General features: G+C 36.4%; 1 protein-coding gene across 14 annotated transcripts in view; it reads left to right on the top strand.

The window, feature by feature from the left end:
- AOPEP (aminopeptidase O (putative)) overlaps nucleotides 1-24,251 on the top strand; it is a 553,954-nt gene that overhangs the window by 15,267 nt on the left and 514,436 nt on the right. Inside the window, exons 1-2 of one of the 14 annotated variants that reach the window (XM_072596912.1) lie at nucleotides 4,920-5,207; nucleotides 7,475-7,536. The exons of 11 other annotated variants lie outside the window; for them this stretch is intronic. The gene's annotated coding sequence lies outside the window, so the exon portion shown is untranslated. Of the gene's footprint in view, nucleotides 1-4,919; nucleotides 5,208-7,474; nucleotides 7,537-13,613; nucleotides 20,410-24,251 lie in introns of those variants that run through there. 2 more of the 14 variants (XM_072596910.1, XM_072596913.1) reach the window with 2 other exon arrangements.

Raw genomic sequence — 24,251 nt, 5'->3', positions numbered from 1 at the left:
GTAGGCCATCACAGAATTGATTCCTGTTTGTCCTTCATCAATATTTAAAGACTTGTTCTCAAATGTGGTTTTGATATGTCTCATTGCTTATTTTTTCCCTAATTTCTAAAACTGCGCACTTCATCATAAAAGCACTTATAGTGAATGCAGAGGGAAAGATCTGGGAATATTTTGTTCAACAGCTATACTGTTAGCTTCTGACTGAGTTTTGGCAATTTTTTTTTATCTACTGGAATGTCATTTGATATATGTGACAATGGCATTAAAAAAAACTAGGTATTTTAAGGGACAGGGTTAGGAGCAAGTGACATCTAAGCTTGGGAAATAGGCACTGAGATGGAAAATGGAATGTTGAGAATGGGGAACAGTAAGAACTATATAGTTTGATTAGTCTGTAACTTTGGTGAAAGTTGAGTCATGTATGTATGAAAAACTTAGGTAGATGCCAAATAGGAGTATGTATTTGTTCCTTCAGGTAAAATGGGGATGTGAGCTTATTGAATAGGGAGTGACATGGTGAGCTCTGTGCTTTAGGCATATTGCTTTGCTAGCTATGGATAAGCAAAGGATAGATGGAGAAGAGAGACATTGAAGGTAGGGAGATCATTTAGGAGTTTATTGTTGCTGTCCAGGTGAGAATTTATGAGAGCCAGAAAGAGGGTGGTGGTCTTGTGGACGATGATAAGAGAGCAAATGTAGGAGAGATGAAGGCAGAATTGACATGGCTTGGTTACTGATTGTGGGGGGTAATGGAGAGTGAGGTATCAAGGGTTGCTCCAAGGTTGCAAACCTGGGTACCTGGAATAAACGGCAGTGCCTTTGGCAAGAAAGTTTGTAAGAAGAAACAGAATGAATTCGGTTTTAGACTTGTTGAGTTGAGATGCCTATAGGACATTGAGTTTGAAATGTCTAGTAAATAATGTTTGGGATTGGTGATGAGGACAAAGACTGGTATTGTATGTATTACATGTGCCTGTGTTGTATGTGTATATACACTAAATTTAACACACATACACACACACATATATAGACACATATGAAAGCTCAGAGAATAGAGAATATCCAAGAGGAGAGTGGGTGACAGTGTCAGATGCTACAGACATTCTAGAAGAATGAGGATTTGGAAAGCCTGTCTGAATAGGCAAATAAGAAATCATTGATAATTTTTGTGGGAACAGTTTTAGTTGAGTAATGAGATTAAAAGATATTTCATGAGATTATGAAGTAATGAGAGAAGCAGAAGCAGTGAATAGAAATGACCATTGTTTTTGTGTGTATGGAAACTTGGTGTGGAATAGCCTTCATTTTTCCCCATAGAAACTACAGTGCAAAAGGTTTATGTTTATAGAAGCCCATTAATAGACATAGAAACATAAAGTACTGAAAAAATCCATTAGACTGACCTGAAGTTAACCACACTTTGGAGGCTAACAAACATTCCTTCTCTCTCTCTCTTTTTTTTTTTTTATTTTTTGATGAACAAAAATCTGTTTTTTTTCTTTACCATCCCTCCCCCTTTGGGGAAATGGAAAAAAAAATTTAAAAATTCCTTTTAACAAATATGCATAGTCAAGCAAACAAATTCCTTTATTGGCCATATTCTAAACAAACACACACACATATACATACATATGTGAGCAGGTGTGTGTGCACACATAGCATTCTGTACCCTGAATCCATTGCTACACTGTTAGGATGCATTTGCTTGCTTTGTCATTGGTCCTTTGAAATCATGAATAGTCTTTGTATCTTTTTGATACAAAGTTCATTTCTTACAGCACAACAGTTACATTTACATACCGTAATTTATTAATCATTCTCCATTTGGTTGACATTTGGTTAATTTTTCAGATTTTTGTCAGTACAAAATGAACTGTTAGAAAAATTTTTGTACATGTACAACCTCTGATCTGTTTTGGGCCTGGCCTTTTAGTGGCATAGTTTGGTCAAAGGGCATAATGCTGTTTAGTAACTTGAACAGGGGATGCCTTCTGCAACATCTAAAATAAGTGGTCTTCCAGTTTCTGCTTGAATAACTTTGTTGATGGGGACCCCACTAACCCTGGATCAAGGCTATTCTATTTGTGGACAATTCTAAGGGTTAAAATTCTAGGTAGAGCAATTCTAGTCCTTGTCCATCTGATAGGCCTTAAGATACATGAAGGTAACTATCATGTCCCCCCTAAGTCTTCTCTTTTTCAGATCTGATATCCAAAATTTCTTTGTCTTCATCTAAGAAGATGGTAAAAATGTTGAATGGGAAAGGCCCAAGGACTCTTCTCCAAGTTGAAATACTTAAGTGAAACTTTGAGTTCATCCATTAGTCATTATTCGCACTAATGAACAGATTGTAAACCGTTAATATCTTTTTATACTGTGTTGACTTTTGTCTGTGTCCTCCCACAAATCTTCCATAGATGGACTGTTTGAAGTGTTAAAGACCTTCCTCTATGTCTTTTGCAGTTCTGTAGGTACCAGAGAAACACACAGGTAGATAGAGTGCTGGGTCTGGAACCAGTAAGATCTGAGTTCAAATCTGGTCTCAGACGTTTACTAACTTTGGACCCTGGGCAAGTCACTTTTGCCTCAGTTTCCTCATCTGTAAAATGAGCTGGAGAAGGAAATGGCAAATGACTCCAGTATCTTTGTCAAGAAAACCCCAAATGGGGTCACGAAGAGTTAGACACAACTGAACAACAACCAGAGAAACTCTAATACTATCCATTATCTGTCATTCTTACTACAAAAATATCTATCTTCTTCTCTGTCATACATCTATCATATATACATACATGCACACACACACATATGTGTGTGTGTGTTTACTTATTGGATATTGTCTTTGAAGACACTTCTTGTGCACTGCTGTTAATGTACTATGCCTTTATACGTGCCATATGCCTCATCATTTCTCTTTAATTCAAAATTTTTCATAATTCACAGTCTTTGGAGATTATGATATTCATTTATTTGCAGCCATATATCATCATTAGAAGAATATTTTAAAGAGAATGTTTTTCTTCTAAGGAGTGGTTAAAAATACTGAAATCACAACAGTTTCCTTGAATACAATCCCGTTGCTTTTCTTTGTCTCACTCCATTCTTGGCCAAGCTCATTTCACACCTATATTTTCTATCTATAACCTCACAGGGTTGTTTGGAGGGTGGGAATCAATTAATTATTTGTTAACTATTTAGCTTTATTCTTTTCCACCTTCCCTATTATATGTCCAAAATTTTTGCACTGATGGATCAGCTTGATGGATTTTTCTATCCAGTTGCATATGATAGTCTGAAAAATGGAGATTCTTCATCTATTTGTGTTTTCTTTTATTAATTGTTAGCCTACGCTTTTGAGTGGTTGTGGATCTCATCAAGGAGGTTCTCTAGTATTATTGTGCTTAATGCAGTAAGCACAGTATCACTTGTAAACAGGAACAACTGGTGGAACTGTTACAGCCAGAGCAACATCTTACTGGCTGTAGCCTTTAAGACTATCTTTTGATTTAGTCAGTTAAATGCTTTTTAAAAAATAACAATGTGTAGGATATTATATTCTCTGTACCAGTTTTTTGACTGCAAAGATGTAAATCTTACAAAAACTTCTAGTCTCTTTCTCATATTTTCATTTTGAGAATGAAGAAGGGTTCCAGAAGAGCAGTGTTCCTTACCATGGTCTAGGGGAAGGCAACGTTGCCTTTTTTTGGCAGGGGTTGGGTGGGGAGGGCAGTAATACCATGCATTATTTTTTCCAGTTTTTTTATATTCCAGTCTCATATATCTTGACAGCTGATTTTTTTTTTTTACCACCCTCAAAACTGTGTTACACACATGTATTGGATGGATATTTTCTTCATGTGCTTAGTCTCATTCAGCTGTTATTTCTGTTATTATCTTTAAAGCCATTTTTAATTATTTGTATAGTACTTTGGGCTCTGAAATGGTCAAGTACAAATGTCATAGTTATGCTGTCATTGATGAAGAAAAGAGTTTCTTGCACAAATGCTAAAAAATCTATTCTATTTTTTGCCTGCTTGCTGCCTTCTGTTTGCTTTTATGTGTACATAACCTTGGATTGATCTGGCCTAATTGGGTTTCATGACATACTTTTTGCAAGCTTGCTTTTGTGAAGTGATACTGATTACAATTTTCTACCGCTGTCCTTGTGAGGTTTTCCAAATATTATAGTCTAAATTGGTGTTGCCCTTGGCTGCAATGTCTTTTTGCTTGGCAAAGCAATCAAGTATTTGCTCACTGAGGCAATTTCTAGGCTTTTTGATTTTCTTATGGTGATTATTTTACTTGATTAAGTTTTGGTAGATATTTTTTATTTTTTAAATAGTATTTTATTTTTTCCAATTACAAATATAGTTTTTAACACTCATCTTTAAGAGATTTTGGATTTAAAATTTTCTCCCTTCTGTTGGGCATATTTCCAAATTGCTCTCCAAAATGGTTGGATCAGTTCACAACTGTACCAACAGTGCATTAGTTTTCCAATTTTCCCACATGCTCTCCAACATTTATCATTTTTCTTTTCTGGTGTATTAGCCATTCTGAGAGGCATGAGGTGGTACCTCAAAGTTGTTTTAATTTCCTTTTTCCTAATTAATAGTGATTTAGAGTATTTTTTATATGCTCTGATAAGAAAGTTTTTATTTCTTTATCTGAAAAGAAAATGCCTGCTTGTATCCTTTGACCATTTATCAACTGGGGAATGACTTGTATTCTTATAAATTTGATTCAGTTCTCTATATGTTTGAGAATGAAGCTTTTATCAGAGACACTTGCTGTAAAAAAATTCTTTCCCTGGTTTCTGTTTTCTTTTTAATCTTGGTTGTATTGGTTTTGTTTGTGCAAAACCTTTTTAATTTAATGTCATCAAAATTATCCATTTTACGTCTCCTAATGCTCTCTCTGTATCTTTTATTTGGTTAAAAATTCTTCCCATTTCCATAGGTCTGATAGATAAATTATTCCTAGCTCTCCTAATTTGCTTATGGTATCATCCTTTATGTCTAAATCATGTACCCATTGTGACCTTATCTTGGTATGTGGTGTAATATGTTGCTCTGTAGTAAGTTTCTGGCATACTGTCTTCCAGCTTTCCCAGAAGTTTTTGTCTTTGGATTTATCAACCAGTAGATTACTGTAATCGTTTACTGCTGTGTCTTGTGTCCCTTGTCTATTCCACCGATTCTTGGCAGGTAATTCTCATTGTTGTTTTGATGTATTTTCTTTCCTCCATTTCCCACTTTTCAGTGTCAGTTTGTTTGGAAAAATCATTTTGGAGTTTTTGTGATCCTACAGCATAAGATCTGACCTTTCTCCTTTCTGCTAGCCAGTCAGCTTTTATTTTTGTTCTAATGAATAGGTGGTCATGACTCTTACATTCCTTGTCTGATGTCCTCTAAGTTGACCTTACCAACAGCGACTACCTTTTGAATCTACATTCAGCCAGTCACAAATTCACCTGTAGGTGTGATCACGTAGTACACATCTTGTCATATGAAGACGGACTTACCAGAGGCTTTGCTGAAATCTTAGTGACTGTGTTTCTGACATCTGTCTAATACATCAAGCTAGACGTCCAGAAGAAAGGAGATGAAATTAGTCTGACTTGAGTTGTTCTTTATCTTTAAAATAAGGTGTTTGTGTGGGATACAGCAACCCTTACTTAAATTAAACTCGGATGCTTCTCAAGGTAAAAGGCAAAAAGGAATTTATTACAGTCTCATGAGAAGGGGCACATCCCGTGAGACCATGAGTGGTGACAGTAAGGGAGTGCACCTGAGCGGAGCAGGGTACAGTGTTATACAGTCTGTAATGCAGAAGCCCGCTAGCCTCTCTTCCCGTTGGCTGGGAATCCAAGCGTACAATCTCAGCATGGAAACCCTACCCCAGAGACAAAGAACACGGAAAGGATCATTGCTCACCAATGAGGGTTTTTGTTACCAAATATGGAATTTAAGGGAAGAATGCTGATGTGGCATTAAGGGGGTGGTGCATCAGAGAAATAATGACATGACTTGCACTTGACTTTGTTTTTTGAGTGAGGGAGGGCTGTCCAGGTCATCGGCCTCATTTCTCCTCCAGAGCCATCTGAACCCAGTGACCAGATATTCATCAGGATGAATGGAGATGACCCAGGATGAGGCAGTTGGGGTTGTGACTTGCCCAAGGTCACACAGCTAGTGAGTGTCAAGTGTGTGAGATGAAATTTGAACTCAGGACCTCCTGACTCCTGCACTGATGCTCTATCCACTGCAACACCTAGCTACCCCTAACAGGGTGGGGAAGGGGAAGGGTACACCAGGTTGTATGATCTGAACTTAGGTGGTTCTCCTCCATCCTGGAGCATTTTATTTGCCTAAGGGGGATACTTAGTTATTTTAGCTGTGGCCGGCAGGGTAGGGGTTTTGGGGAATTCATGCCTGAGGGGGTCTTCACTTAACCTGATTTCACTCAGTGTAGACTAGAGAAATTCCACGGACTCTTTCAGTTTCAAATTCTTATGGTGAGGTAATTCCATATCTTTGGGAATTAGTGATAAAATAAAGCATGAGACATGATACCTTGTCCTGAGTTCCATCTGTATGTTTTCAAGCTTTTTAAAAAATGAAACTTTTAAGGTGAGTCATGATTTTATAAACCTATTAACTTAAAGCAGAAATGAAAAACTACCCATTCTGTTGAGGAACACTAGGCTAAAGTAGGATATTCAATCAAGAGCTTTTTAAAAGTGAAAAACAAATTTTATTAATTAAATTTACGGTGCTTCCCTGAGAAATATAAAATGTTCAACTTTTAAAAAGAGGACAGGGAAAGAAAAAGACTTTTTAGCTCTGTCCTAATAAAGCCTCTCCTAAGGAGCTGTCCAATATGCTGGTGCTTTTCTTAGGTCTTGCTGTCCATCTCTTGTCTTTTGCCATTTCTACATGAAGACTCTACCTTCCTTTCCACTTTGCATTTACTTGGTGTCTTTTATCCCACTGACAAGATATTATTGGTTGTATCCTACAGCAGTAGCCCACTTAAACCTACTGTGTAGTATGGTAGAAAAAGAATGGATCTGAACTCAGTTGACTTGAGTTCAAATCATGTGTACTACCTGTGACTTCTGGCAAGACATTTAACCTCCTAAGGTCCCTCCAAGCTGTACCTCTGTGATCTGTAATTTGAGATCTCCATTGTCTTTTAGCTGATTTGCAGTTTTGCTTTTTGGAATGGTAGCTAGCATTTATATAGCACTTTAAAGCTTACAAACCGCTTTACATATATTATCTCTTTTTTCCTCACCAACAAACCGGAAAGGCAAGTGCTGTTATTATGTACGTTTATGGAAGAAAAGCCTAAGGCTGACCACAGTCCAGTGATTTTCCTAGGGTCTGACAATCAATAAACATTTGAAGCCATATTTGAACTACTTTTCCCTACTTGAGGCCAACGCTCTGTCCACTGTGCTTCCTTACAGGGATGTTTTGCTCTTCTGTGATTAACAATTAAAGCGTCATCATGAGAATATTGATGTTAAAGGTAAATTGTGTGTTAGTGACTATTTTGCATCATTTAAAATATTGCGTAGTTCATCAAATGTAGTTAAGTCTACTCTCCTGTTTAATTCTGGGCCCAATTGATTGTACTTCTGTATTGCCTTTTCATAATATGGCCTGATTAACTCAGGGTGCTGCCTAATTGCCTTTCATAATCAGGAGTATTTGCATTTCTTCATCCTTTTTATTGTTCTCATGTGGATTCCTAGGTCATTCTCTTTTCAGTAGCTGTGGATCTCATGAGGCCCTGTCCCACTCTAGGGCACAATGTGTGAAGCCCTTACTGTCTACAGGGAATCTCCCTTCTGTTTGTTCTCTGTAGAGGACGTCCTTCATGGCAGTGGTGAGAACATGGGGAATCTAGCAGAGACCAGCGTAGGTAATCTGAGAATTTGGAACAAACGTCTAGTTTTAGGTATCAAAGAATCTTTTATGATTGTAATATATCATGAGTCATACTTTATTAGGAGAAAACCTTTCAAGTTTAGTGTCTCCTGAATGAGATACCTAACACAACTTGACTTATATTCTTTTGCATCTTTCAGTAAATTGTCTGATTGTAAACATATATGGGAAAAAATGTGTGAGAGGCTTTCTATTATTGCCTTCTCATATTTTCATCCTATTTGAGAATAGTCTATTTTAACAGAATTTTAGAGGAATGAGAAAGTAGGCATATGTGTCCATGGTTGCTGATGTCTATTTGGTAACTTTTTTTGAGTAGTAAAAAGTTTGTAATTTTTTCCATTCATTTGATATCTTCTGCCCTGTGAGACATTAAAAAAAACCTGTTTCATGAATACTTTCAAAATTTTGTTGTTTCTCACATAAATCTCTTCATACTTGTGCTTAGATCAAGCCATTTTTCCCCAGCTTCATCTTCTCAAGTACCATTTCCCTTTCCTTATACAACAACTGGATACTGAGTATGTGGTAGCACTACAGGTTTTTTTTTAAAAGTTTTTTTAGTGTTTTATTTTTACATTGCAAGCATTTGCATATTATCCTCATTCCATGAATTCTATTTTTTTAAAACAGTAAAACAGTTAAGCAGAACTAATAATGCATTGACCTCATCTAAAATGCATGTAACATTCCATATGTGTAGCAGCCCCTCAGCTTTTCTATTTAAAATTTTACATTAATTTTAAATGAATAGAAACTTATTTTTCTTCTCAACCTCCACCACATTGAAAAAAAAAAAGAAAAAAACCCCTAAATTCTTTGTAACAAATTATTATTAGTCAAGCAAAAGAAATTTCCTCTTTGGTTGTAAACAAAAATATATATGCCTCATTCTGCTTTATAAATCTATTAGATCTCTAATCAGGATATGGATAGTATGAATCATTATTTATCCTTTTGGAATCATGGATGGCGATTATATTGATCATAGTTCTTTTAGCTTTTCAAAATTGTCTTTATGGTGGTGTTATTTTATACGTTTTTCTCCTGATTCTGCTCCAGATTGCCTGTTTTTATAATATTGATGTTACTGTAGAAATTGTTTTTCTGGTTCAGTTTACCTTGCATCAATTCATACAGGTCTTCCTCAGTTTCTCTGAAACCATGTCCTTCCTTATTTCTTATAGCACATTAATATTCCTGCGTATTCATATACCACGACTTATTCAACTTTCCCCAAATTGAAGGGCAGCTCTTTTAGTTTCCTTATTTTTTTGCCACTACAAAAAGAACTGCAATAAATATATGTCTATGTGAGAACTTTTACCATTTCTTTGGTCTTTTTTGGTTACAGGCCTAGCAGTGGCATGGGTGAGTCAGAGGGCATGCTAAGCATGCTGTAATTATTTAGGAGAATATGACTGAGGGAATGCCAGTAAATCTGTTCCCCTTTTCATCTGTTGTCTCTTATTTTTATTCTCAGTCCAGTTTCAGGTATAATTGTTCTTGGCATTAACTGGCCTAGCTGGGTCTCATGCCAAACTTTCTGCAAGATCATTTCCCCCTTTTTTTTCATTTTTTCAATGGAACTGATAATTTTCTGCTATCTTTTCCTGTTATATTTTGTTACTGTTAATATATGCTACATGAGTATTGACTTAGCTACCATATTTCTCTGTTTGGCAAGGAGATCAAATATTTTCCAAGCTCTTTTAACCTCCTCCTTGTGGTAACTGTTTTTCAACAGTTAACTTCTCCAATAAATGGAAAAAATCAAAATTGAAGTCTTTGTTTTTATCCATTTCTCATTCTCAGGGGCAGTAGCTTGTTTAAATGAGTCTGATTGGAGCTATCATAATTATATAGTATCTTTTATCTTAATCTTTTCTCTTAATTTAGTATTGATTTTGATCTTTCCTTTAACTAGGCACTGGTCTGACTGAACTGACTCCTCTCCTTCCCTATTAATATACAGTTCGTCTAATTTTTGTGACCTTTATTTGGAATTTATGCCATGTCTAGCACCTTTTTACCATCTTCTTGAAGTATTCGTGGTCTATAGGTATGAACTTTCTGAGTTGTTTACAAGCCTTTGGCCTTTCTCATTCTTATTTCATACACTATATTTCCCAATATATTTTTTACCATCATCCTCCATCATAATGAATTCATCAAATATCTACTTATGTATTGCTTTAGTTTTTTAAAGTAAAATAGCTCTATTTTATTGTCTCATTCTAACATTGAGAAGGTGATAAACATTATGAAATATCCTTACTCATATGTCAGGTATTTTGTTTTTGTTTTTTCGTTGGGACTAATTTTTTAAAATTTGTATTTAGTAGGCTTCATTTGTGTAATTGTGCAACATTTTCTATTTCATAAAATAAATTTTATAAATATGTTTTGTTTTTACTTTGCCTAAGTTTCCTTCTATTCCTTCCCCTCCCTTTCCTGGAGAGCCATTCCATATAACGCATAATATTTTTTAAAGAAAAAAGTGCAATCACTTAAACTAACCATTACATCAAAAAAATCTGAAAACATATGCAGTTTTGTGTACCTGTACACTTCTTATCTCAGCAAGGGAGTGCAGCAAGTTGTCTTTTCAGATCTCTTCTTCTGGGCCTGTTCTTTTTCAATTCATAGTCATTTCTTCTTTTGTTTCGTGGATGTTCTTTCTGTTTGCATTATTGTTAGCATTGTGTATGTTGTTTTCTTGGCTCCACTTACTTTGCTTTTCGTCAGTTCGTATATGTCTTTCCATGATTCTGTGTATTCATCATATTTATCATTTCTTAAAACTTGGTAATATTCCATTATAGCAGTTTGCCACAGTTTGTTTAGCCATTCCCCAGATGATGGCTATCTAGTTTCTAATTCTTTGTTACCACAAAAATTTCTGTTATGTGAGGACTTTTATTTTGTCAATAACTACCTTGGCATATATGCCTAGCAATAGAATCTCTGGATCAGACATCATGGACATTTTAGTCACTTTTTTGCATAATTCCAAATTGCTTCCCATAATGATTATATTTAGAACAATTCTACCAACAATGTACTAGTATGCCATTCTTCTCCTAACCTCTCTGACATTTTTTGTTTTATCATCATCTTTGTCAGTTTGTTGGGTGTGAGGTGAAACTTACTTCAGTTTTCATTTCTAGTTTTTTTGTGCATGATTAGTGATTTGGAGCAGTATTTCACATATTTATTAATTATTTTGAGAACTGTTTGCTGATATACTTTGACCACTTATTTATTGGGGAAATGCCTTTTTTTGTGTGACCCTAGACAAGTCACTTAACCTCTCATCCTCAGTTTCATTTGTCAAATGGTATAACCTTATTCTGTTTAACTCATAGGTGGGTTTTTTTTGAGGAATATGCTTATAAACCTTGTTATAGTATAAATGTGAACCCTTATTGTTATGAGACATCTTCAGTTATTGATAGTATCAGGAAAAAGAATTGGAGCTAGGGACGGAGAGAAAAGGCAGCCTTTTAGAGTTTATATCTGAGACTCTTAAAAATTACTTTTGTATGTATAGATACATTTGTAATGCTAAAACATTCTTTTCCCCACAAAACTTTAAGAAAAATACGTCAAATTGCTTGTATGGAAACAGTAATGACTCAAAGCTTCCTGTGTATAATAACAAACAAGGAGTACAATTTCAGATTTTGCTGAAGGCACATAAATGTATGACCTAGCTCTGAGCTCATTAAGATTCATCTTGTAGGAAGAAGCTAATGTTAAAATAAAACCTTACAGTGTAGTAACCTTTTTCAGTATTATATTTTAGTGGTTAAATATAACTTCATGGACCATAAATCAGTATAGAAGTTAAATCTGTTATTTCTCAAGAAATAGAAATATCTTAGACATCTTAGCTCAAATAATTTCTTTAAATTGAATTGCAGTCTGATCTTTGCAGTCTAACACCTGGTGATTACTGTGAGTGCCAACATAATAGACACCAAAGAGAAGTGATATATCTACACAGTAAGGTGTGATTGATCTGTATAGCCAAATACACTCAAGCTATGATCAGTGAAAGTGAATTTCATCATAGAAGGGTAATAAGTACCATACTTACAGAAATAGTTTTCAGATTTAAATTTCTTTCATCATTTTCCTTTAGATATAAATTAAGCTGTAGCTAAATAGGGATTTTTCTTTATCCTGAAAAGTTCTCTGGATATTACTCTTGACTTGGCATCATTAGATTGCTTTTTATCACAAACATGCTGTAACTTCTGTGGTAACATAAACTATGCGTTCTTGCATTCATGCTCACAATTGCATGTTATACACATATAGTAGCATATTGTAAATACACAAAGATATACAATGAGAGCTTGCAGCACGATTGGAAATTGTTTTAAACAATGAAATTCCTTTTAAAGACAGATGAGAGTAAGTTTCTAATATTACCAATCCTCCACCCCCACCTGCTTCTTCTGAATCAGTTCTTCTTTCTGTGCCCCATTTTTATAATATAATTGCTCCTTTTTGCCTTTTCCTACCCAGTTTTGACTTTTAGAATCACCCCTTCATATACAACTCAGTCCTAACCTTTCTTTCAAACTACTTTAGTAATGATGACAATTTTAAGAATATTGATAAACATTTTCATATATATGTATATATATATATACATATATATGTGCAATAAGTAAACAGTTTGACCTTAATGAGTACCTTATAATTAGTCTTTACTATTTTCTTTATATTTCTTCTGAATCTTTTATATTGAATTTTCCATTGAGGTCTAGTCTTTTTGCTACCAATTTCAACAAACATACTATTTAAATTTGTCATAGCCCAGGTTTATTTAAGTTGAAAGTTAGCTTGAAATTTAAGTTAATATTAATTTCAGGTAATCATCAAAGTTGATTATTTTCATTTAGAATCTTGGGAAAAAATAGTAATCTCCTTTCATTATGTTATCTTGCATTATATCCCAATTTATATATGATATTGCCTAGCATGTTTGATTGCATAATGAACAGACTCCATTGTAGTGTGTGTGTGTGTGTGTGTGTGTGTGTGTGTATTTTGGGGATTTAGAGGTATAGTTTCAGTGGGAATTTAGACTTTGAATTTCTTGGTATTTATAAATGCTAAAACATGTAATTTAATGTTGTTTTTAACTCAAGGTACATTTTATGCAATTACATCATGCCTTATCCTCAAATGCCTATAAAAATGAGAAATAACATAAATATATTGATGAAAAAGAATAAAGTATGTAAAAAGTCCAGTAGGTTTTGGGGCAGCTAAGTGGCACATGAATAGAGCACCGGCCCTAGAGTCAGGAGGGCCTGAGTTCAAATTTGGCCTCAGATATTTGACACTTACTGACTGTGTGACATTGGGCAAGTCACTTAACCCCAATTGCCTTGCCTTTGCCCCTAAAAAAAGTATGCTTAGATCTACATTCAGAGTCTATCCGTTCTTTATCTGGATAGGGAGGGGCAGCTAGGTAGTGCAGTGGATAGAGCACCAGTGCAGGAGTCAGGAGGACCTAAGTTCAAATCTCACCTCAGATGCTTGACACTCACTAGCTGTGTGACCTTGGGCAAGTCACTTAACCCCAGTCACCTGATCCTGGGTCATCTGCAGTCATCCTGATGAAAATCTGGTCACTGGATTCAGATGGCTTTAGAGGAGAAGTGAGGCTGGTGACCTGCACAGCCCTCCCTCACTCAAAGCAAAGTCAAGTGCAAGTCATGTCATCATGTCTCTGATGGCACGGTCTTTTTCAGCAGCGAAGGAAGAGCATGCATCTGGATGGGGATAGCATTTTCCTTTGTCCTTGTCTTGGATCATCTGGCATTTATAGTTGACTCTACAGTGTTTTCCTGGTTCTACTCATTTCACTCTGAATCAGTTCATCCAAGCCTTCTCAGGTCTTTCTGAAATCTGCCTGTTCATCATTTCTTACTGTACAATATCTTCCAAACCTTTTCATCCATCTTCAGATCTCCCATTCCCTCCCAGTCCCCCCATCCCTCCACTGGTAAATGTTACCTCATTTTTTAACAGAAAAAATAGAGGTCATTTACTGAGAGCTCCCTTTTTACCCCTCTTCCTCAGATGTCTTTTACCACTATCTCCTTCACCCATGTCTCACATGAAGATGTGGCCCTGCTCCTTTCCAAGGCAATCCCCTCTACCTACAAAGCAATCTCATTCCATCCCATCTCCTCTAGCAGATTATCCCTTCAGTCATCCCCATCCTCTCACTTTTCTTTAATCTTTCCATATCTACTGTCTGCTTCCCTCTTGCCTACAGAGAACTCCAGTGACTCCCTATGCCCTCTAGAATCAAATACAAAATCTTGTAGCATTCAGTGGTGTTTAAAGGTTTTCATAATCCGTTTTCCTGCCCTCATTTCAGTCTTCTTACACTTTCTACCCCCCTCCTAACCCCCATCTATTCTTTCTTCCACTGACACTGGCCACTTTGTTGTTGTTCAAACAAACCATCCCATCTCTTGGCTTTGGGCATATTCTCTGACTGTCTTCTTCATACCTGGAATGCTCTGTCTCTTCATTTCTGCCTCCTGGCTTCTGTGACTTTTTTTTTTTTCAAGTCACAGGTAAAATTGTGCCTTCCAGAGGAAGACTTTTCTAATCCCTCTTAAATCTAGATCTTCCCTTTTGTTAGTTATTTCTCATTTATCCTGTAAAAAGCTTATTTGTATATATTTGTATGCTTCTCTCACCCATTAGATTGTGAGCTCCTTGAGAGCAGGGACTGTCATTTGCATTTCTTTGTATCCCTAGCACTTAGCACAGTTCTTGGCACATAGTGGGCACTTAATGAGTCCTTATTGACTGACTGACTTAACTAATTTTGCTTGATGGTTCCTTTATCAGTAACAGGAATATTAGGAAAAGGGGACAGCTTGTGGGGAAACATAACGAGTTATGGTGTGTACATGTTAAGTTTTAGAGGTCTGTGGGACATCCAGTTCAAGTTGTCCAGTATAAAGTTGGAGATATGACACATATGTCAGCATAGAGATTAGGGGTGGATAAATAGATCTGAGAAATATTAGCATCAGGATGATAACTGAATCCATGGGAGCCAACGAGATCGCGAAGTGAAATAGCCTAGGAGGAAAAGAGAAGTGTTCGCAGGACAGAGCTTTTGGGGACACCCAGGAAGAATGGGGATTGAGAACAGGCCATGAAATTTGGCTATTAAAAGATCCTTGGTAACTTTGAAAAGAGCAGTTTCAGTCGAATGCTGTGGTCAGAGGTGATAACAGTGAGAAGACTGAAAATGGAGGCAATGCTTATAGATGGCCTTCTCCAGGAGTTTCACTGTGAAAGGAAGGAGCTCCAGCACAATAGCAAGCCATGTTCCACATCTTGAGCTACTTGTTGAGTGTCTCAAACTGCGTGTTCAGAATAATACATGTGTAACCCTAAATCCCCACTTCTGCCCAATTTACGTTACCTTTCTTGCCAGTCACTGAGACTTGGAACCTCAGGACATCTTTGACCCCTTCCTCTCAGTCACCCCACATGTGGAATCTATTGCCAGATAGGGTCATTCTGCCTTCACAACATGTAATATACATGTGCTTCTCCTCTTCACTAACACAAGTACCACCTTGGTGTAGGTGCTCATCATCTCTTGTCTATGCTATTGCAATAGCTATCTAATTGGTCCCCACCTCCAGTGTCTCCCTATTCCTCTCTCCTCTTCATTCAGCTGCCAAAGTAGTTTTCCTGAAACTCAGGTAGCCCACTTATTCCATAAGCTACCATGGCTCCCTGCTATATCCGGAATCAAATATAAAATCCTACGTTTGACATTTAAAGTCTTTTGCAATGTGAACCCTTCCTGGCTGCCCAGGACAGTGTACAATCCAACTCCACTGATTTATTTGTTGATCTTCAAACACAGCACTCCATCTTCTAGTTCCATGTCTTTTCATTGCCTGTCCCTAACTGGAATGGTCATCATCTGCACTTCTGCCTCCTGGGTTCCCTGGCTTCCTTTAGGATTTAGCTCAAATATCATCTTCTTAAGGCATAGTTAGTTGTGTGTCACACCTTAGATAGTAAGATATCTTTGTATCCCTATTACTTAGCACAGTGCCTAGCTCATGGCATACAATGCTGGCAACATAAAATTATGTGTTAATTGAATGAGAGGCACTAACCTAATAGTGTGTGAGATCCAAGGATAGAATAAAAATGTTTAAGGGATGCTGATTTATGCGTATTGGAGTGAACGCAATAGCAGTGCCTTTACACAAGAATGTTCTGCTTCCAGTAGGAATAAATTCAACGTGTTCTGTGTTGTAGAGATTATAGAAAGGCAATTGGAACTTACAATCCTTTTGAACTAGAAGATATATTTTTTCCTTGCATTACTTAATATCAGGACTGTTTTACTATATTATCCAGTACATAGACCTCAGTACAGTTCAGGGTAATTATAAACTCGGCCTTTGTGTAAAGGATCTTACACTTCTATCTTCTTATATTTTAAAGAACTTAACAGGCTGAAACACAGAAACGTCAAAAGAATGGAAATTCATATAAAAAATTTATGTTTCTCTATACTCATTAATGCACCTGTTGAATTATATACAAAACCAGGATGATACAGCACGCAAACTAGTTGTTAATAGGAGTAACTGTTGTCTCCTAAAAGGCTTACAAGTACAGGTGTTCTTTCATCTCTTACCAAATCATCTCTGGAATTAAGTATTTATAAACTGCTCATAATGTGGTGAGTGCTATGCAAAGCATACATAAAGAATCTTTCTTTTCTAGGTACTTAACAGAGAACAAGTCAACTAATATAAAACATACATCAATAATTCTTTTTAAAAAAATGTAGAAAAGCAGTGCCTGAAAGGAGAAAGCAAACTGTGCCTTTATTATAATCAATAACATTTTATTTAACATTTGTCAGGCATTGACTTTGTGTTAGACAGTGTGTAGAATGTATAAAAGACAGAACCTTGGTTTTAGAACAAGCTTCTGTGGTTTGGCAAATGTTCTCTGATGTTCTTAAGGGATAAAATTTATATTGCTCATTTATGAAATTCATATATCCACATTACATGCACACTCCCCTGTGATATAAAGCATTGGTTGGGCTCTGAATTGCAAGGTCGTTTCTTTCAGTAACATGGATCTGTTTAGTATTATCTCCTACATGATCTTTCTCTACTTTCATGTGAAAAAAATTACTGAACACAAAATCTTTTTTGAAACCTTTAATGGTGTCGTTGTGACTGTCACTAAAACATTTGAAATATGAGCCATAAACCAAACTTGTTCGGTTCTCAGCAATGGGTTATCCACTGGAATATTAACTAGTTGTTTGTGGGAGGAGGTTGGAAAGTTGGAGCAAAAGGAGAGCAATTTTTTTTTTTTATGGAGTAGTAGACATTGTTTGTAATGAAACCATTAGGCATTTTAAATTTAGGCAAATAACTGTGAAAACTGCTGGCTGACTTTCTGTTCAGAAATATGGGTACCGTTTACTGAGAGAGTCCATTTATAGGGAGCAAATACAACCATTTGTAACCAGTCAGCTCACTTTTGCCCTGCATGTAAGACTGTGTAAGCATTTGACATCAATGAGAATTATGTGTCTGTGTGTATACATCTTATCATGTGAAGGAGAATCAGATCATCCATGACTCCAAAGACAAGCAGGACATAATTGTAATAAGTAATAAGTTGTGATGGATATACATATTGTGAACAGTTTAGTTTGGAAACTATGTACAAGTTACCTAACAATAATTCATCAAGCTCTCTGAGGCTGGCTTAAACGCTCTTCCTTTTTCCTGTACTGTCAAAATAAGAAATGATTGCTGTTTTATGTAGCATTTCATGGAAACCAAAATAGCATCTAAGTGAGTCTTCTGAAAATATGTGCTTCTCAGTACTGGGAAGATAGACTGAGAAGTATTCTAGACTGCAACCTCCCTCCTGCCCCAACAAAATTCTTAGACACAGTAGAATCAGCAATGGGGAGAAAAAGAGTGAAGAACCAATTATAAAGTCATTCTGACAGAAAAGGTGACTAAAGAGTAGTTTAACAAGCTAGTATTCCAGGTCCTTCTCTCCCTACCTTCACTCAAGCTTGGGACCATGTTAACTCTGAGCATCCCTGTCACTAGTGGTGGTTGTTGATTTAGGCACGACTTCTAAAGTTAACCTTGTGGTTGTGTCCAGAGGGACCTTCTCCTTGGAAAGATTGAAGCACTGTTTCTCTTGGTACTTCTCATGCCCCATTCCTATGTTCATACTGGCCCAGGGCAGCCCTTTCTCCTTTGTGGTTAGTCACAGACTTTTGCCTTGGCAATTGGCCAGAAAGCTTGCTTTAAGAGCAGGTTGAGGTCCATAAATCAAAGCAACCACAAGGCTTGAGAGGAAGGAAAGTAAGTTACTGTGGAGGAGTGTGGAGCCTAGATGACAACATAGACACAGTAGAAGAGGCCCAAAAGGGCAGTGCAGTTTACATCTATAGTAATGCAGAGGAAGAAACAGGAAACTAGCAAAAAGAGATAAGTGTGGAAAAGAAAACCAATTACAAAGGCTACTTAGAGTCCCCCACTTAGCAATGTACTGGGGCATCTTTAAGCAGAGGTTGGATGACCACTTGTATGTTATAGTGGGGATTTCTTGCTGTAATGAATGAAATGGCTGCTCAGGTTGCTTCCAGTTCTTAACTTTAATGATTCTTTGAGCATTCCTCAACTTCTTCCCTTCCTCTCTTTTTTCCTCCTTCCCTCCCCTTCTTTACTTTTTTCTTCATTCATTCTTCCTTTCCTCCTTCCTTTCCTTCAGGTGTAGCTTTGCCCCACCTGACCACACCTGATCCTCAGCCTCATTTTAATCAATAAGTATTTTTTATCAAATGGAATTGAATCAGAATTCCCTGAAAGAAGGTGGAGGTATTACAAGGCTCATGAAACAACAGTGCAGCAACCATAAGGACCACCATAATAATTAATTAGAAAAATAAAAGGATTAAGTGAAAGTGACAGAGATTAAAACAAATTAGAAATCTCCCTAACTTGAGTTTGGGGGTTGGAGGTAATAATGTACAGCTGAAAGGGGAGAAAGGGGAAAAGGAGCTCTTAATAGCATCTAGAAAGCTAGTGGGGGAAAAGACTCTTGGGGGCCAAGTCTTCTCTCTGCCTTCCAGTGTTTAATGAGGTTTTGTCAAGAGGTGGTGAAAAGGGAAGGCTCTCAGCAGCCTGGCATGTGCCAGTGTTCAAAAAATCCAACATGTTTAACAAGAGACCAGAGAATTTAGAACAAAAGACAGATACTTTCTATGAAAATAGACTCTCTAAAAAAGAAAAGTATAGAATTGGGATGCAAAAATGCAGAGGAATGAGGAAAATTAATAGGAAAATTAAAAAGATGTTTGGAAGAATACCTCAATATGATAGAGCCACAAAACAAGAATACTGAACTTGAAGATAGAATGTGAACAGTTAGTCTAAATTTTATACATTTGCCAGAAAAACACAGAAAAGAATACCTGAATATCTGATGTATGGTTTCATAGACACCACAAAAACACCAACAACATCATACGTGAAGTTTAGCTCCCCAAGAAACATCATAGCCAACTTTCAGAACTATAGTACCAAATAACATTTTGTGGTCAGGGAAAAAACCATTTTACACTTCAAAGAGAACAGATAAAAATAGCACAGGATTGTTCTATGTTTATAAGAAACCAAAGCTATTCCTAAAAGCAAAGAAAATTGCCAACATAACATATTCTGCAAAAATTCTAAGAAAAGAATAAAAGACTAGGATGTTCAATTAAAGAGAAAAATTTGAATCATTTCTTCTAGCAAGCCAAGAGATTAGCAGAGTATCAAATGGACCAAACAGCAGAAAGTTACATACTTTCATATAGCAATGAAAGACTAAGAAATGAAATGTTTGTTTTTATGTAGTTAGTGCTAGAAGAGACCATGAAAGTAGGGTAAGGGAGAAAAAAACCCAAAACCTTACACATTGTCTGAGAGTCATTGGGAAGGTAACAAGAACATCAGTGGGCAAAAAGGATCTTAAGAGTAAAATCTGAATCTGAAAAACCAGGAGGAGAATGTATGGGAAAAATTTGTTTCAGGGGCAGACTTATTCCCTCGTTAATAAATCAATGGGTTAATACAGAACTCTTTTTGGATAGAAAGAGGAGAGAGTAGGATAGGAGGACCTAGGAAAAGACTAGCCAGGACCCAAAACAAAAGTTGAATTAGGGGCTCTCTTTTCTTCCCCTTATCTTTTGGGTGGTGGTATAGAAAAGATGGAACAGGGAAGATCACAAAGGAAAAGCAGGCATTGGATACTCCTGGAAGAAATGTTATAATCTGGTAGCATCATGAAGTAATACCATTGCAGCAGATTTTGCAGTGAACTCTACTGAGAGGAGGTATGTTCAGTACCATGTACATTTGGTATTACTTTCCACAATGGAAGATGTGGTTGAGTCCCTGATGAAGTATATCTTGGAGAGGGCTGGCTAAACACGTGGCCATTGGTTCAAAGGTAAATTGTCATGATGTTAAAGAAGATAAATGAAGTGCAAAGAAGGAAAAGGCAAAGAATTGAATGGGTTCCTGTAATGTTAATGGAATGGGAAGATCTTTCCCTCCCATGAATAGGCCTTTGTTGACCTGCTTTGAATTCAGGCCCAGCTGACTACTGTGATGGAGCCTGAGTCACATAGCATGGTAGGAGGAGCTTGCTGAATGAGTAGAGCAGGAAGTGAGAGTGAGGTAGAGCTGGGAGAGTCAGACCTCGCTGAGGCAGAGAAGCTAGTGTGAGTGAGAGAGGGAGGAATTTTGCCTAGGGGAGCTTGTTTGTGGGAAGGCCTATGGGAAGGAAGGCTTGGGGACATCGGTACTCCCTGGATTGGTGATGCGTATAAACTTCTGTGTTAACCGTGATGGATTTGGCTTTCTGGTATCTGAACAAATATCTTGGTTTCATCTTTGAGGAAGAGAGTTTGTTATATTTTGCCATTCAGTCCTACAAATATATCCATATATTCATAGCAGCTGCTGTGGGTATCATATTGGCGATATAGACCCCTGGATTTGGGTTACGGAACACTTTTCCTTGTACCCCACTGCTTCTGTGGAGAAGAATCATTCCTGGGAATAGATCAGTGGATATCTTAAGAGAAAACCAGAAAGAGAATGGAGTGAAAATAATACTTCTTGAAAAGGGAGGTTACAAAATAATGCCACAGAGATAAAAGAATGGGCGAAGGAGGGGGAGGGGAAGGATAGGAACAGATGATTATATACTATGCTTCGACCTTTCAGGGAGGAAGAAGAAAAGGGAGAGAAAGGGCAGAAAGGAAGGGAGTGAAAGGAGGGAAAGGAAGAAGACAAAGGTGAGAGGGAGAGGGAAAAGAAGGCCAGAGGGAAAAAAGGAGGGAAAGAAGGAGGTAGAGAGGGAAAAGAAGAGAGCAAAAGAGAGAAAAAAAAATTTAAGTCAACCTGGAGTAGTTGGAGGGAGGAGAATTTGCGGGGAGACCAGGATTAGATGAATGTAAGTAAAATAACTAAAGAGTAAGGTCTAATTTAAGATGGGGGCGGGGAGGAAATATATTTAATGGAAGAAGAAAAAACTTAATAGTTATAATCTTAACTGAATAGATCAATCTCCCATAAAAATGAGAATGGAGACATGTAGTTATAAAACAAAACTCAATCATACAGTAAATACATTTTAAAATATATTGTAATGTGAATGAATGCGAAGGGATGAAAAGTGTTATGCTTCAGGCAACAAAAGCAGGAGTTGCAATTGTGATCTTAAATAAGGCAACAGTAAACATTGATAATGTCAAGAGAACAACCACAAAACTACATGACGCCTAAAGGCATTGTAGCAAATAAAAACATAAATTAAATATAAATACCAAATTTCACGATGGCTAAATTCTTAAAATCTAGTTTTGTTGAAAAATTACATTATCAGCACAGTAATAATTGGAAATTTCAATATTTCACTCTCAAACCCAAATACGTCCAAATGCTTCAAAGGAATTGTGTGAATCCATATTTATAGCATTTCCATCTTTCCCTATATTGGAGGAGGAAGCAGCACAGACGTTTGGTGGCTGTTCAACACAAGCGTGAAGGAGGCCCTAACGTCCGTTAGTCTCCCTGTGTCAGTCTACAGTCTCTCGCTTGCTCTTTGAGTTATACACCAAAGGTCACCATTCGCTCTTCTCCCATGGTGTACAGTTAAAGTCAGAGTCCCTTTTGACTCTGGATCATGACAAGCCAGAGATTTGTGTCATGACTCTCAGGCCTGGTCCTCAGGATGTATATATTTCCTTGGCAGAGAGGGTAAAAAGGCCTATGTTTGCAAATCAAGAACGAATCGAATTAAGGGCTATGTGACTTTATAATGTTCAGAAATGCACTACTATCCTTCAAAGCCTAGCTCAGACATTGTCTCCTATGTGAGACCTTTCCTATTAGTGCCTCCTCTCCCACTTCCCTTCCTCTATTACCTGGCATTGACTTTGTGTATATGTTTTATATACCCAAATGTGTATGTGTTGTCTGTCTCCCTGATAGAATGTTAATGGGTGTTTAGTCTTCCCTCCTCAAATAGACTACAAGTTACTTGAGGGCACACACCATTTTTATGCTTTCTGTATGTAATTTCAAAATGTATTACTACATGCAACATGCTGGACACATAGTGTTACTACACTAAATATGTGATTCAGGAAGCTTGACCAATTAAAGGGAGTGCAAAAGGAGCAGTTTTTAAAAGCAATGGTATGTACTCATTTTTTTTTTTTGATAGCTCTGATAAAAATTTTGAATGTTTTGTTTCCTGGTATAGGGGTCTGTACCACTTGTCATCCTCAGGATCACTCTCTTCCTCAAATTAACTGACTTTGTAGTATCTGGCATTTAGAATTATATCATTTAGTTTAATAGAGGATGTCTCAAAAGTCTTAGTGAAGTTTTAAACGCTTTAAAAAAATTTTTTAAACTGCACTAAGACTTTTGGGACACCCTATATTATTGGGCAATAAAATCAGTTGTGATTCCTGTTATGCACAAAAATTTCCTAAAACCTATAGCTTTATGAGTTGTCTCAAAGCTAATAAAAGATAATCAGATAGCTGTTTTCTTATATCTTTGTAATCAGGTAATTATTTTTGGCAGTAATGATCAATTTGGCAAATAAGAAACTTTCTTGAAGCCCATTTTCTTTTTATGTAGGTATATTACTTTAAACAGAAGCAAATGGGAACATTTTTTCTTTAACAGACAAGGAAGTAATAGAATTTTTTTTGATAACAAAATAAATAAATGCATGCTGAACTTTAGAAATACAAAAGTTGTGCTAACATTATTGATTCTATAGCATTTAACTATTATTTTGGCTCAGACATAAGCCATATTTTTTCCCTAGATTTGGCTAACATAAGATCCAACTGTGACCTGTAATCAGTGTTATTTTTAAGTTTGTACCTATGTCCTCTGTGTATTTTCCAAGAGCTCTTATTTCAGAGGTATAACTAGCATTCTGGGGATGGCCTCATTACAATATTTTTCACTCGTATTACTTCCTTTAATATTATGCACATTTTCTCCCTATGAGTTCTTATTCTTTTTAATAAAGGAAGAAAAAACTACATATGCTGAAAGAAAATTAGACACACAAAGAATGAAGTACTATCAAATAATTTTTTAAGCTAGGTTGTTATAAAAATATAAAATCTACTTTGAATCAAAACTTTTATGGTAAACTTATACATTTTATTGTAACAGCTGTTGGTGCATTTTAATTTCTTTTTTTCCTGTTATAGGTATTTGCATATTTTCTTTTCAAAAGAGAAGACCTTTTGTTTGCCATAAGAAAGCTATTATCTAGAATGTTAATGGGTTTTCAGCTATTAAGATGTAATGATATACTTGAGCATGTAACTATAAATTTGAAAAATCTCGATCAACAATCTCAAAGGAATACTCAAAATGTACTCTTAGTGAATTGGCTCATTTTCTTATAATATACTAGAATTGTTGATATAAGCTCAGCTCTAATGTGAAAAGTACATTAATTCCCGGAGTTATATTGTATGTATTAAATTATTATTCTCAAGAATAAAACATATGAAGCTACTTAGTCTTCATTCTGGTTTGTTATTTAGTATCATAAGAGAAGAACACTCACTTTATTTGATGCACTAAATTAGAAATGATGCACTTTACATCTAAAAAACCTGAAATAATA

The sequence above is a fragment of the Notamacropus eugenii genome, chromosome 3, assembly GCF_028372415.1.
Source record: "Notamacropus eugenii isolate mMacEug1 chromosome 3, mMacEug1.pri_v2, whole genome shotgun sequence".
Lineage (NCBI taxonomy): Eukaryota > Metazoa > Chordata > Mammalia > Diprotodontia > Macropodidae > Notamacropus > Notamacropus eugenii.
The sequence above is the reverse complement of the archived record's forward strand: the minus strand, read 5'-3'. Positions and strand labels throughout refer to the sequence as shown.